The following is a 15,029-nucleotide window of genomic DNA, read 5'->3' as shown; positions in this document are numbered from 1 at the left end:
ACATTAAAAAAATGTTAAACAATAAATGCTGACATTGTCTTCCATTATGTGCAACACACACATCTCAGAAATATGTTTTAGAATTTCATAATTCGTGTTACGTGTTACTATGTGTTACTACAAAAAACTACACTGGTGCCGTCAATTCTGGAAGTCTGCTTCTGAATCAGCTTATTAATCTGTACATAAACACACATTTGTATGATTATGACCCTCAGGTGTTACAGTAAGCAGTGAGGTTATATACTTAAACAGATTAAGCTTGTTTAACTGTACTTCAGGTACTGTAGATCTTATGTGCATTTTGCTCCTAAATAATGAAATCTGTGTTTTTATTGTTCTTATATTCAGTATTATACTGGCTGCTATATGTCATTTAGTGAACATACACGTCATTTAACATTAACTACTCAGTTTTTACAATATTAGCATTTGTATGTTGCATTATTTGCATATATTATGAGCTCTGTGTAGTGTTTTTCCTAATCTATGATTTATTATAAATAGAGCTATTGTTCTGATAGGAATTATTCAGAAATTAATCCACATTTTGGTGTATTTTTGAGGGATGATAAAATATGAAAAAAAAAACTTGTTTACAGTGATTTTGGCTTTGTGGTAAAGTTTAAACTTTACATATTGACAGTCAGAAATTGGACATTCATGCACATTTATTTGGCTATTTTCAGATTTCAAAATAATACTAAAGTCATCCAACTATTAAATATGAACTTTGACGCAAAAATGGGAAATATGTGATGGAAAATGTTTTAGACCCTTTGCCTTTTTGTGTGAAATGTGTGGCCACTTTTCTTTCAGTGTCCGTTCCAACTTTTGACTGGTAGTGTATATTTAGGCTGAAGTTAAAACATTAAATAACTTAAAGTGTGTGAGACCAATAAATGTCATATACTGTCGCTGTTCTCCATGTCACTGCCTCGTGCAATAACACCATATTACCTAGAGACCGATGTAATCACACTTCCGGTCAAAGTATTTCAAGATAAGTAAACGAAACACATGTATGAGTGTCTGTATTAATCCTGCCTACAGACAGACAGATGTTCTGTTGGGCTTGTTGTGCTGACTGAGTTTGTCCTTTAGATGTCACTGTTGATCTTTCTCTTGAACATCAGTGTAATCTGATTGTAATTTTGGGGTTTAACAGCATAACTCCAAACTCATATTTGAATCCATATATTTTTATAGTTTGCATTTCAGCACAGTGATTTAATTAGGATATAGTTTACTTCAGTAAAACATCTGCTCATCCATATGAAATGATAAATTATGATCAGACATCAGAATATTCAAGGACGTCTCTGACATTCACAGCGAAATCTATTCCTCTGAGAATCAACATTTAACAACAAAGATATTCATTTAGTAAGGATTTAGTTTAATCTCTGAATGTTAAGTTTTGAACTCAGAACAATCCGACATATTCCAAGCCTAGAGGTTATGTGCATTTGATAGATTTCCATTTAGTCAGATACATTTGTAAAGTTTTTCTATAATATGACATGCTTCCAATGTCACTTGACAATATGAGTTGCTTCCATAACTCATAATCCAAGTTCAATGAAGAGGTTTGTTCCATACTATAGAGATGCTGTAGAATTATCCTCAGATTTTGATATTTTGAGTTTTTCATGGGATATGTGTACATTTTCAAAACTCTTCAAAATTGATCACACTTTTAACACCGTTAGTTGTTCTTTCAAATACTGATCTCTTGCTTTCATTTGGTTTAATCACCAAAACACAAAAGTATATATATATATTTTTTTTTTTATATGTCATATACTGTCGCTGTTCTCCATGTCACTGCCCTCCGGCTCAGCTACTGTTCGGACGCTCTTGCTTACTGCTCCGCGTTTTGCTCTATCGCTTTTACATTTTATCTCCTATTTTTTCTATATTTTATTTCCTTTATTTTATTTCCTTTTATCACCTAATTTTAACTTCAGCAAATCAGCACAGTGCTCATACGACAAAGTTTGGATTACTACAAAAACTGAGAATTCTTTTACCCGACCAGCTTACATACCGGGAAAGGAAAACACAACTGCCTACAAGGATAAGAGAAAATGCCTCTTCTGGAATCTACTTGCTGCACCAACTGCCACAGACTTTTACAAAGGATTGCAGTTCTAGAAACAAAGTTACTTACGGGACCACCAAACCAGACGGAGCACACAACAGAGCTTCGTCATGGACACCCTCAGCATACCGGTGAGTCCCATGAAACTAGTGCTCCTCGACAGGTAGAGAAACAAGCCGATCGACTTACTAATCGATGGCACAAACAGGGAGCTAAACCCAAAGGCACTCGAGACATCAGATTGTCACGAGCATCACATATTACCGCAGTAGCATCCTCTACCCCAGATACAGCTCTGACAAGGATTGCAAACACTGGTCTGCTACCACTGCCTATACATCTTGAGAACAGATTTGAAGTACTAATGAATGTAAATGAGGAATCCACAAATGTGATGAATGTGATCGAACACAGACTGAATAGGCCAGTAGCTAACACTGATGCTAACTGGCGCTCAAGGTCGAGCAGACAGCGGCACTCAGCTCAGAGCGCAGCCGAGCCCAGGACTCTGATAGTGGGGGACTCCATAATCAGAAACATTAGCACCAGGGATACAACTACGTGCTGCCTTCCACAAGCAACAACTTCTGATATAAACAGGGAACTTCAGAACATTCTGATGAAACATAAGACTGCTAATCGACTCATCATACATGTGGGGAAGAATGATATTCATAAAGAGCAGTCAGAACTCCTTAAGAAGGATTTCAATAAACTTTTTGAAACACTTAAAAGACTGAAAGTTCAAACATTCATCAGTGGACCACTACCAGCAAGAGGAACAAACAGGTTTTCACGATTGCTTGGGCTAAATACATGGCTGCAAAAAACCTGCAATATAAAAGCAGTGAACTTCATTGACAATTTCAATCTTTTCTGGAGTCAACGACAACTGTTTCATCGGGATGGCCATCACCCAAACAAACTTGGTTCAAGAGTGTTAAAGGACAATATCTACTTCTCCCTAAATCATCCTTCTGCAGTGTGTGCCAATCCACTCAATCTGAACGGCACACACACACCTGGACACAGTATGAATGACCACGGGACTTCACTTCAGCAGCAAAATGGACATGATAACACCACTCCGCCACAACAACCTCTGCTCACGGACACAATCTCAGCTGAGCCCTGCCCACAGAGCTCACCACAGACAGCCATATCAGAACTGCTTGAAGATTCAGCACCCAAGGACGACTTCCTGGAAAACAGCCAGGGAAGCCAGGACAGCATATTACAGCCTCCTATAACACCAGAGCAACAGCCCCTTTCACCAGACACTTTCTCCCTCTCCCCTGCAACGCCATTACTGTGCTTCTCACAGAAAATGGAAGAACTGGTGCATGCTGGAACCAGACTATCCCACTCTTTTGCTGCAAGCCCCCAGATACCAACTAAAAAAAGACAGGCACCACTACCACCAAAGCCTGCGGGCCCAGCTCGCCCTCCCCCTCCTCCTGTGAGAGCTCTTCGGCCTCTGCCACAACGCCAGGGCCCACACCCTCCTCCTTCTGCTCGAGGTGAACCAAAAACAACTGATACCAGCTCTCAGTGATATGTGTCGGGTCCCCGTTTTGATAACAGTAACTTTCTCAAATGTTTACAAAACAAGCGGGAACCCAGTGTGCCTGTATCTTTCTCTATTGCTGTTCTATTACATGATAGAAAGTCTAAGGCCTTCAATAGCCGTACAGCAAACCCAACTAATCTGGTGCCTATTACACGTCAAACTAATATTGCTGTGGGGAAAAGTAAGTCTGTTAAGTTAGCTCTTTTAAACATTCGCTCACTTAAAAATAAATCACTTCTAGTCAACGACTTAATAACCACAAACAACCTGGATTTTATGCTTCTAATGAGTGTCTGCAGAGCTGTTAAGAGAGGTGGGGGTCTAGCTGCTCTTTTTAAAGATATCTATCAATGTAAGCAAATATCATTTGGGAATTACTTGTCTTTCGAATATCTGGGTATTGTGTTAAAAGGTGCTCCACGCATTTTACTTTTCATTATTTACAGGCCTCCAAAATACTCTCCAGCCTTTGCTGAGGACTTTACAGAACTGTTATCAACAATTACCTCAGAGTTTGACTGTTTTGCCATTGCTGGAGATTTTAACATCCATATAGATAATGCAGAAAACAATATGGCCAAAGAAATCAAAACTGTTTTAAAAACTTTTGATCTGACTCAGCATGTACATGGACCCACACACAATCATGGACACACTTTAGATTTACTTATCAGTAAGGGTCTAAACATTTCATCGATTGTTATTAAGGATGTAGCACTGTCTGATCATTTCTGTATTTTCTTTGATATATTGATCTCTCCTGCCACTGAAGCTAGATCTGTGTCTGTCAAGAAGAGATGCTTAAATGAGAACACTAGTGTCCTATTTATGAAGGCTATATCCTTAACACCAAGCATATCTGCTGACTCTGTTGATTTTCTCCTTGATTCTTTTAACTCAAAAGTTAAAGGTGTAATTGATGATATTGCTCCTGTGAAAGTCAGGAAGAAGAGTGGCAGACAAAAGGCACCTTGGAGAAACTCAACAGCAGTGCAAAATATGAAAAGACAATGCAGAAAAGCAGAGCGCATGTGGCGGAAGACAAAACTTGTAGTCCATTATAACATCTACAAAGACAGCCTTCATGCTTTCAATATGGAACTAGGCAAAGCTAGACAGACTTTCTTCTCAAATATTATAAACAGTAATTTAAACAACACACGCACTCTTTTTGCTACTGTAGAGAGACTGACAAACCCCCCAAGCCAGATTCCCAGTGAAATGCTCTCAGACAGCAAGTGCAGTGAGTTTGCTTCTTTCTTCTCTGACAAAATCAATAATATCAGAAAGGTGATCAGCACATCCTTGACTTGCGCTGGGGTCAGACAGATCAAACCACCTGAGAAAGTAGTTACTATGTCTGATTTCAAAGAAATTGATGGCAACATTTTGGAAGAAACCGTACAGCACCTTAAAACATCAACCTGCGCTCTTGACACACTTCCCACATCGTTTTTCAAAAGTGTGTTAAACAGTTTAGAAGCAGATCTTCTAGAAGTGGTAAATGCTTCACTTCTCTCTGGGAGTTTTCCAAACTCCCTAAAAACTGCAGTTGTCAAGCCCCTCCTGAAAAAGAGCAATCTGGATAAGACCATATTAAGCAACTATAGACCAATCTCAAATCTTCCTTTCATAGGTAAGATCATTGAAAAAGTTGTCTTCAATCAGCTGAACAAATTCTTATGCTCGAATGGATACTTTGACAATTTTCAATCTGGTTTCCGACCGCATCACAGCACAGAGACAGCGCTCATAAAGATAATAAACGATATTCGCTTAAATACTGACTCAGGCAAATTATCAGTGCTGGTACTACTCGACCTCAGTGCTGCATTTGACACTGTCGATCACAACATACTTCTGGACAGGCTGGAAAACTGGGTGGGGCTTTCTGGGATAGTCTTAAAATGGTTCAGGTCATACTTAGATGGGAGAGGTTATTATGTGAGTATAGGAGACCATAAGTCTGAGTGGACATCCATGACATGCGGAGTCCCTCAAGGCTCAATTCTTGCGCCACTCCTGTTTAACCTGTATATGCTCCCAATGAGCCAAATAATGAGAAAGAACCAAATCTCTTACCACAGCTATGCAGACGACACACAGCTCTACTTAGCCCTATCGCCCAACGATTACAGCCCCATTGACTCCCTGTGCCAATGCATTGATGAAGTCAACAGTTGGATGTGTCAAAACTTTCTTCAGTTAAACAAAGACAAAACTGAAGTCATTGCGTTTGGAAACAAAGATGAAGTTCTCAAGGTGAACGCATACATTCACTCTAGGGGTCAAACAACCAAAAATCAAGTCAGGAATCTTGGTGTGACACTAGAGTCAGAGCTTAGTTTCAGTAGTCATGTCAAAGCAATAACTAAATCAGCATACTATCATCTGAAAAATATTGCAAGAATTAGATGCTTTGTTTCCAGACAAGACTTAGAGAAACTTGTGCATGCTTTCATCACCAGCAGGGTGGATTATTGTAATGGACTCCTCACTGGCCTTCCCAAAAAGACCATAAGACAGTTGCAGCTCATACAGAACGCTGCCGCCAGGATTCTGAGCAGAACCAGAAAATATGAACATATCACACCAGTCCTCAGGTCTTTACACTGGCTCCCAGTTAAACTTAGGATTGATTTTAAAGTATTATTACTGGTATATAAATCATTCAATGGCCTAGGACCTCAATACATTGCAGATATGCTCACTGAATATAAACCCAACAGATCACTCAGATCATTAGGATCATATCAGCTAGAAATACCAAGGGTTCACTCTAAGCATGGTGAGTCTGCTTTTAGCTATTATGCCAGCCGCAGCTGGAACCAGCTTCCAGAGGAGATCAGATGTGCTCCTACTGTAGTCACATTCAAATCCAGACTCAAAACACATCTGTTTAACTATGCATTTACTGAATGAGCACTGTGCCAATGTTCGTCCGACTGTTTGTACTGTATTTTATTTTTTATTTTTCTAAACTGTTTTAATTATTCTTATTTCTTTTTATTATTTTAATTTCTTCTATGTAAAGCACTTTGAATTGCCATTGTGTATGAAATGTGCTATATAAATAAACTTGCCTTGCCTTGCCTTGCCTTGCCTATATCAATTTAGTCCTTTTATCAATCAGTTGTTTGAGTGGCCAACAATGCAAGATACACGTTTCAAATCACCCTTGTTGCTAAATGAAAGATGTCATAGTAATGCATGCTACAGTTGACACATTATAAAATAGACTTGCATTAATTATGTAACTGACTGGCTTCTATAATGTATGTAATGGTATTATCTATACATTGCTAACGGTCTCCCTCCTAATAAAACTGATGTCTGCACAGTCATTGATTGTGTCTCTCTTGTGTGCTCTTTGTTAACATTTTAAAGTCTGAACTAGAAGAGATGGAAATGAAAAGTGTGATTGTTAAAGCATTATGAAAGGCAGTTTCATGCATTCAGACTGTGAATGAAATACTTACTGTGTAATAAAAAGTGCACTTTTGCTGATCTGTTATCAGATTAGTATGAAGAGTTAGTACTATAAATGTACCACTTGCTTGTAAAAATAGTAGCAAAGCAATAATAAAAATCCCTGTAATGTGGACACAGTTTTTCACTGTAATCTTCAAGTCTTCCCTGAGGAACGTCACAGCAAGAAGTGATAATGACATGAAACATAGCGAAAAATGTGACATGCTTACATAACATTTCCCATAAATATCCCACACAAGACATTATTCTGTTGTTCTTTAATGCTCATCTCCATTTTAATGACATGAGAGTTTAGAAAGATGCTGCTCCATTTTGTTCCATATTTAATTGTTTCACTTTCTTTCTTCAAAAGAAAAGCAGAATAAAAGACAAACATCAAAGATAATAACATAAGTCACAGTCGACATAAGAGAATGGAGTGGTTGATCAGGAGTGCTGTTTGTCATGAACAATATGCTGTTTTAACAATGAGCTGTTTATCATTGACTATACTGAGCGTTTGGGGATCTAGAAGAGCTGCTTGTAGACGAAAAAAACAATGAGACAATAGGATAAAATGCCGTGAACCCAACCATACAAGTCAAGAAAACATTTTAGGATATATACCAAGTTCTGTCATGAAACTCTAGATGGCGCAGGCTGATGGGTCTTTAACGCAACCTGATGACTTTCATATCATTAACTACATGGCACAATCTGATTGGTTCCTGTCGCATCTGCAGCCAATGAGCTTGCTGCTCAACATTTAAATTGCTAGTTAGTGTTCACTATTGACCTTATGTAGCCCCGCCCCTTTTCAGCACTGCGCTCATTGTCTTTTGACTTCCGGTCTGTATTTTCACAGCGATTTTGCGTGTTTATTAATGAACGGCTTGTTTTAAAATCTTCCCGGTCGACTGACATTTGTTTAGTCATCTGCTTTAAACATTACAGTCCTCATGATAACTTTCGATAAATTTACATTAAGTAAATCCACTTAAAAAGCGAATTAATCCTGGACAGCAATGCCATACAGAGCGACCGCAAAACGTAAGTTAAAAGACAATATTCTAAAGATGGCGGCGCCCTCGTTTCTCTGGCGCATAAGGTCTATAGCAGTTTGCAGTGCTTTAAATACTACGCAGTTTTCCATTTTTGTCAAACAGCGACCCCTAGAGTCGCTGTGGAGTACTTGTATTTTACGTTACTGTCGTAAATACCACTCACGCAGAGCCGTCTCTGCACTCACGGCCTGATCCGGTCCATGTTCAGTAGGATGGAGGCGACGGACATCGAACAGACAGATAGCCTCCGAAGATGTCTACTGAAAAGGTAATGTTTCACGATTTCATACAAATATTAGGCTACTGCATAATTGTATGTTGTGCTATCGAAGATGAACTACTGATGATGGTTTTATAAAATTGGCAATTATGATGTCGCTAGACATGATTATTGCAATTTATCCTAATAGTTTGCCAATTGCGCTCGTCTACACTATTTACAACGTGTAGGCTTATTTATGTCCTGATAATTATGTGAAATATAATTATGACAACTGTTCTCATGATAATCGCAGGAATCAACATCAGCGTCGTCCGATATCCCTCGTGTGATTGGGGCCGCATCAAAGAAGCAGAAACCTCCGCGGAGGAGGCCATCGAAAGGGGGAAGGGAGCAAAAACTGTCGACCGTGAGGAGCAGTCGAGGCTGCAGGAGCTGAAATGAAGGTTTGTTTATTATTGGTCAACACATCCTTTCAGATACTTTCAGCCTTTTCCCCAAATATATATATATACTAACAAATGATTTTGTATTGTAGGTAAAACTGCATTCCCTGGAGGCTGTGCAGAAGGACAGGCTGTTGAATACAGTCCTGACAAGGTTGCCAGGTCTTAAGTTTGATGTGATGGTCATGTTGGAGGTACCCCAGAGCCCGGACCCTGATGGAGTTGCACTTGCACCAATTGCAGAGAAATGGACACAGGCCTGGTAAGGCTTTGCTGTCGCCAGAGACCTGCAAATTGCATAAGTAAGCTGGCCCGTGCAGCCTGGAATGACATTTTTGCTGTTGATGACAACCAGGAGCCGGGTGTAGAACAGCGTCAGTACAGACATGCCGCCTACAGACAGTTTGTGCTGGGTGTGGGCAACAGAGTGGTGATCCCCAGCTGTTGCGTCTGGAAGATAAGGATCAAATTCCCCGACCCAAGAGCCCAATATACAGGATTCCGGGTGCGCCGCCTTCAATCGTTTTTTTAATCAGCCTTTTGTAAGTAGTTATACAGCAATTTTTAAACAGCACTTTATGGAAGAAACATTTTGCCCAGCGCCTTGGGTCACCAGACCGGAGCCTCTGTTTGCGGGGAAGGCCTCTCCCACTTGCAATTCTTCTCCCAAGAATGGCCTTCTGGAGGTCTTGTATGTAGCTATACTGCTTCTTCTCCTTTGTGGTGTAGACAATCCAGCTTTTGGAATTTTTTATTGAAGTATCTTCTGTATCTGTAAAGCAAGTGGTGATTTTAGTATAGTCATTTCAAAAGTGTTTGGTAAGAACCGCTAAATGTGCAGTTGTTACAGTAAATACTTACATTTTGTGTCCATCCTTGTTACGGGCTGGCAGGCGGTGATTGTGGTTATTGTAATCTAATGCGGCAAGCAAAATTTGCGTCCCGTATACAGGTGGGCTGTAGGCGAAGCGCTTTTGCCGCATACATCAGTATATGATTTTGAAAGCTTTCCCAATCAGACGTGGTCTTGGAGGGGAGGGGGAGGCAAACATTAGTAACACTTCTTACAACAATGACATAAAGGGTAAATCTGTTCAGCCATCACTTCCAGCCCGCTCTCCTCAAACAATTACAAAAATGTGCTAAAGACACACATCTACCAAAACTGTGAATGACAAGGTAAAAAGGACATGTCAGCAAGAGTTATTTCTGAAATATTTCAGTCTTTGTAGCAGTACATTACGGTATATTAGATTAGATTCAACTTTGTCATTGTGCAGAGTACAAGTACAAAGACAACGAAATGCAGTTTGCGTCCAACCAGAAGTGCAAAAAAAGAGCAGAAAAGTACAATGTGATATATACACAAGTATAGACAGGACAAGAAATATAGTGCAGTGTAGACAGTAGTGTACAGTTGGTTTACAGAAGGTGGTTTAGAGTAATATAAATTAAATATAAATATGTGCAGTGTGTTAGCAGTTACCTTATAAGAGCAGCATAAATTCTCAGCTCCACACACACAGGAACCCAGACCGACCCCTTCCACAGCCAATATCCCTCTGTCCTCCTTTTCTTCGCTAACCGAGGAAGAAGTATCTACACTTCTCCTCTCCAGTCACCCTACCACCTGCCCGCTTGACCCCATCCCCTCACACCTTCTACAAGCCATCTCTCCCACACTTCTACCATCACTCACACACATCATCAACTCATCCCTCCATACTGGCACCTTACCTACAGCATTCAAGCAGGCTCGGGTTACTCCACTGCTCAAAAAACCAACGCTAAACACATCATTTGTAGACAATTACAGACCTATCTCTCTCCTACCATTCATTGCGAAGACACTTGAAAGAGCTGTCTTCAACCAACTAACATCCTTCTTGTCTCTAAACAACCAGCTGGATGTCAACCAATCTGGCTTCAAGAAAGGACATTCAACTGAGACTGCATTACTGTCAGTCACAGAAGCCCTACGGATCGCAAAAGCTGCTTCCAAATCTTCAGTCCTCATTCTCCTGGATCTGTCTGCTGCCTTCGACACGGTGAATCATCAGATCCTTATGTCCACCCTCTCATCACTGGGCATCACAGGAACTTCACTCCACTGGTTTGAGTCCTATCTCACAGGTAGGTCCTTCAAGGTCGCATGGAGAGGTGAGGTATCCAGAGCACATCAGCTGACCACAGGGGTTCCCCAGGGTTCAGTTCTTGGTCCCCTCCTCTTCTCCATCTACACCACATCACTGGGACACATCATACAGGCACATGGTTTTTCCTACCACTGCTATGCTGATGACACGCAGCTCTTCCTCTCCTTTCAACCAGATGATCCCACAGTAGCTGCACGGGTCTCAAGCTGTCTGGCGGACATCTCCACATGGATGAAGGAACATCACCTGCAGCTCAACCTGGCAAAGACTGAGCTTCTCATCCTCCCTGCCAATCCGTCTCTACAGCACGACTTCACCATCCAGCTAGAGTCATCATTAATCACCCCATCAAGATCGGTCAGAAATCTTGGAGTAACGTTTGATGACCAGCTGACCTTCACAGATCACATTTCAAAGACAGCTCGATCATGCAGGTTTGCACTGCACAACATCAGGAAAATCAGGCCTTTCCTAACTGAGCATGCAACACAACTCATCGTCCAGGCCCTGGTCATCTCTAGGCTTGACTACTGCAATGCTCTTCTGGCTGGACTTCCAGCATGTGCAACCAAAACCCTACAGATGATCCAGAATGCTGCAGCTCGTCTTGTCTTCAACGAGCCCAAGAGGGCCCACGTCACTCCTCTGTTCATCTCTCTGCACTGGCTACCTCTCGCTGCTCGCATCAAGTTCAAGGCACTGACGCTTGCTTACAGAACTATCACAGGCTCAGCTCCCTCCTACTTTCACTCACTCCTACGAGTCTACATCCCTACCAGACACCTACGATCGGTCAACGAGCGACGTCTCGTGGTTCCATCACAGAAAGCCACAAAATCACTTTCCAGAACATTCTCGTTCACAGTTCCATGCTGGTGGAACGCTCTCCCCACCCTCATCCGGAATGCAGAATCCCTGACAACATTCAAAAGACAGCTGAAAACCAATCTCTTCCGTGAGCACTTTACCTTATAAAAAAAAAAAAAAAAAAAAAGTTTTCCTTTCCCTTTGTAACATCACTTATCAGGCTTATGCTACTCTGAATAATACCCGAACTTCGTACTTTGAGCACTTCTTGCGTTGTTGTTGCTTTTGCCTCTTTATGATGACTCGCTGAATTTTGTCCTAATTTGTAAGTCGCTTTGGAGAAAGGCGTCTGCTAAATGACTAAATGTAAATAAATATGGCTATGTAATATGAACAATGTATGATCAACATGTACAGATATGTGCATTATACAACAATGTAACATTATAATAGTAGTAAGAATAATATAGATAGAAGCAGTGTTTTGTTATAAGAAAAACTATGGATAAAGAGTAAAGAATAAATATGGATATTCAGTATGAACCATATAGACAGATATGTACAGAATGTACAGCTATGTGCAGTGTGGTAACAGTACCATTGTAGTGCAGAAAAAAGTAATATTATAAGAGTAGTAAGAATAAGTGTATGTGCAGGATGAATTGTATGAAGAGCAGTAGAAAATGGCTATGTATAAGTGTAGTTACAGTATGTACATTTGTAAATAAATACAATAGCAACTTTAGTGCATGTGTAATTGCATGACTGTAGATGCATCCCTGAAGTTGATGAACTTCTTCACCTGGCTCAACCAGCGCTTGTCAAGCATGATTGCTGTAAGTGCCTGATGACCTGCTGAACCTGTAACCACATATCAGAGTGAGTAAAAATCACAATCTCAGAGCAAATGAAAATCAAGTGACTACAGTCGTTCAAACCTGGCTGGATCCATGGCTTGTTTTGGCTGCCTTCATCCAGAGGCTCATGTTCACAGCATCCAGTTGCCCATGAATGTTGGTTGCGGACATGGCGTAGGACTCCATGCCACATCATCTGCAGAAATGGACCATCACACATTACATACAGCCAGAAACTTCACCTTTCTGCATGCCCAAAGTAATACTTTTTACAGCTACATTACAAAGACTTATCAAATACCATGAACTGCTCCTCGATCAATGCCTGTTTGCAGCAATACCAAAAGTGGTTCACAATGTCCTTCATCCAGGCCAGAATTGGATTCAGATTTTTTATGGTGCCAGCCTGATCGCACGATACAAAAGTAACAAAGCCACGGCAATAACTGCTGTAAAATATTACATTACCAGGGCTCCAGACTAACTTTTCCACTGGTTGCACTGGTGCTACCAACTTTCTCCGTTGGTCGCACCAGCACATGATTTGGTCGCACCAAATTGTTTTTTTTACAACATGGAATTAATCAATGCATGCTGATGAATAGTTGTCCGAATCTGCGTACCCTAGTTTTGCACTGATGTAAAGAGACTGACAGTGACACAAGACCTCATGTTGGCAAAATGTTTTAATCTTTTAAATGAAAACCATTAAAAATAACAAAAAAAAACACCACATATGTTTTTAAATGTTTGATTGTGTTTTATTTAGTACTGTCAATCGATTAAAACAATTAACTAGCCTGTTCACGATTAATCACACTTAACATTAAAGTTTTTAATATATTTTTATATTGTAATAATTTCACATTTAATCTTCAAATTAATGTAGAATCAACATAAAGTATATTTTAAATATTTGATCTATTAGGTAGGAAATATACATAAATTGAATAAAGTTATCAAACACCTCTCAGTCTTCACTGTAATTTTCTCTGACTTTTTTCTTTGATTTTATTTTTTTACATTAATGTATCACAGAAGCGGGTTTATTAGGCTGCTGTCGCTTTAAGATCTGATGCATACAATGCGGATCTGGATCTGACAAGCATCCGATGTTGTCACAACTCTTTGCGTTCATTTAACACTTTTTAACTAATTTAATACTGTGCTTACGAGGATACTCGACAAAGTGAACATTTTGGCATACTTTTGTGTGTTTTTGTCCAGTCAAGCGTGAAAGAGAACTCAATGCGGCTGCACGCTGTCTGAAGTGGCATTCTGTGCGCATGAGTCCTGTGTGTGTGTTGTGTGTATCACACAGAGAAGATTTACAGACAGCGCGCTGCCAGTACAGATTTAAGTTCTTATTTTTGCGTATTATCGCGCTTGAATTGTTTATTAGCACTTGAATGAATGATAGCATGATAAAATACTATAGAGCAGCCAATGGATGAAAGAAAAAATCTGATGCTGCATTAATTGCGTTAAATATTTTAACGCGTTTAACTGAAAAAATGAATCGCATGCGTTAACGTGTTCATTTTTACAGCCCTAATTTTTGTATAATCAAACAGAAATGATATTCCTTTGCTCACTTGGTTCCTCCCTGTCCGCACCTGTGCTCTCGTCATCATTGGCGCGTTTCACCATCAGTGTGCAATGCGCGTGACATGTACGTTCGTTAATAAATAAACTGCAAGTGTCTTGCGGAAGAACATTGTAGCCGGAGCTACTTCTCTCCATTAATGTCTATGGCGAGTCACGCAGGCATAACATTTTAACTCGCATATGCGACCATTTTGGTCGCAGTCTGGAACCCTGATTACCAAGACAGTAAGGCAAGTCAACATATCAGCCTTCAGGGCATTGATTAGTCTGTAGAATACTGAATAAGTTGGGATGATTGCATACCCGTCGTAACTTCTTTCCAAGATTTTTGGTGGCATGCCATATGTCAAGAGAGTGGTGAATTTCTTTATAGCGTCCACGCTCTGGATCTGTAACAAACAACATAGCCTATGTAATAACACAATTATCAGAAGAAAAAGCCATGGCTCCAGACAACACATCCAATGAGTTATCCTTACTAAGCAAGGCGGAGATTTGTGGGTGGGCATCCGTGACGACTTCTGTGAAAGGAATTTCCTGGATTAGTGCGTCCATGGTCCTGATGAAACATTTCTTCTCTATAATCACGGAATTCCTGTTTGTTTCATGCTTGTCTATGGTGACAATGTGCACGATGTCTCTTGACTCTTGCTCGAGAGTTGTGTAAGTGCAGTATTGTGCACAGTGCCCTGTAGCAAAACAAAAATGTTTCGGGTCACAATTCAG

Source organism: Leuciscus leuciscus (genome assembly GCF_965113295.1).
Source record: "Leuciscus leuciscus genome assembly, chromosome: 6".
In the NCBI taxonomy this organism is placed as follows: Eukaryota; Metazoa; Chordata; class Actinopteri; order Cypriniformes; family Leuciscidae; genus Leuciscus; species Leuciscus leuciscus.
This window is presented reverse-complemented; position numbering follows the sequence as displayed.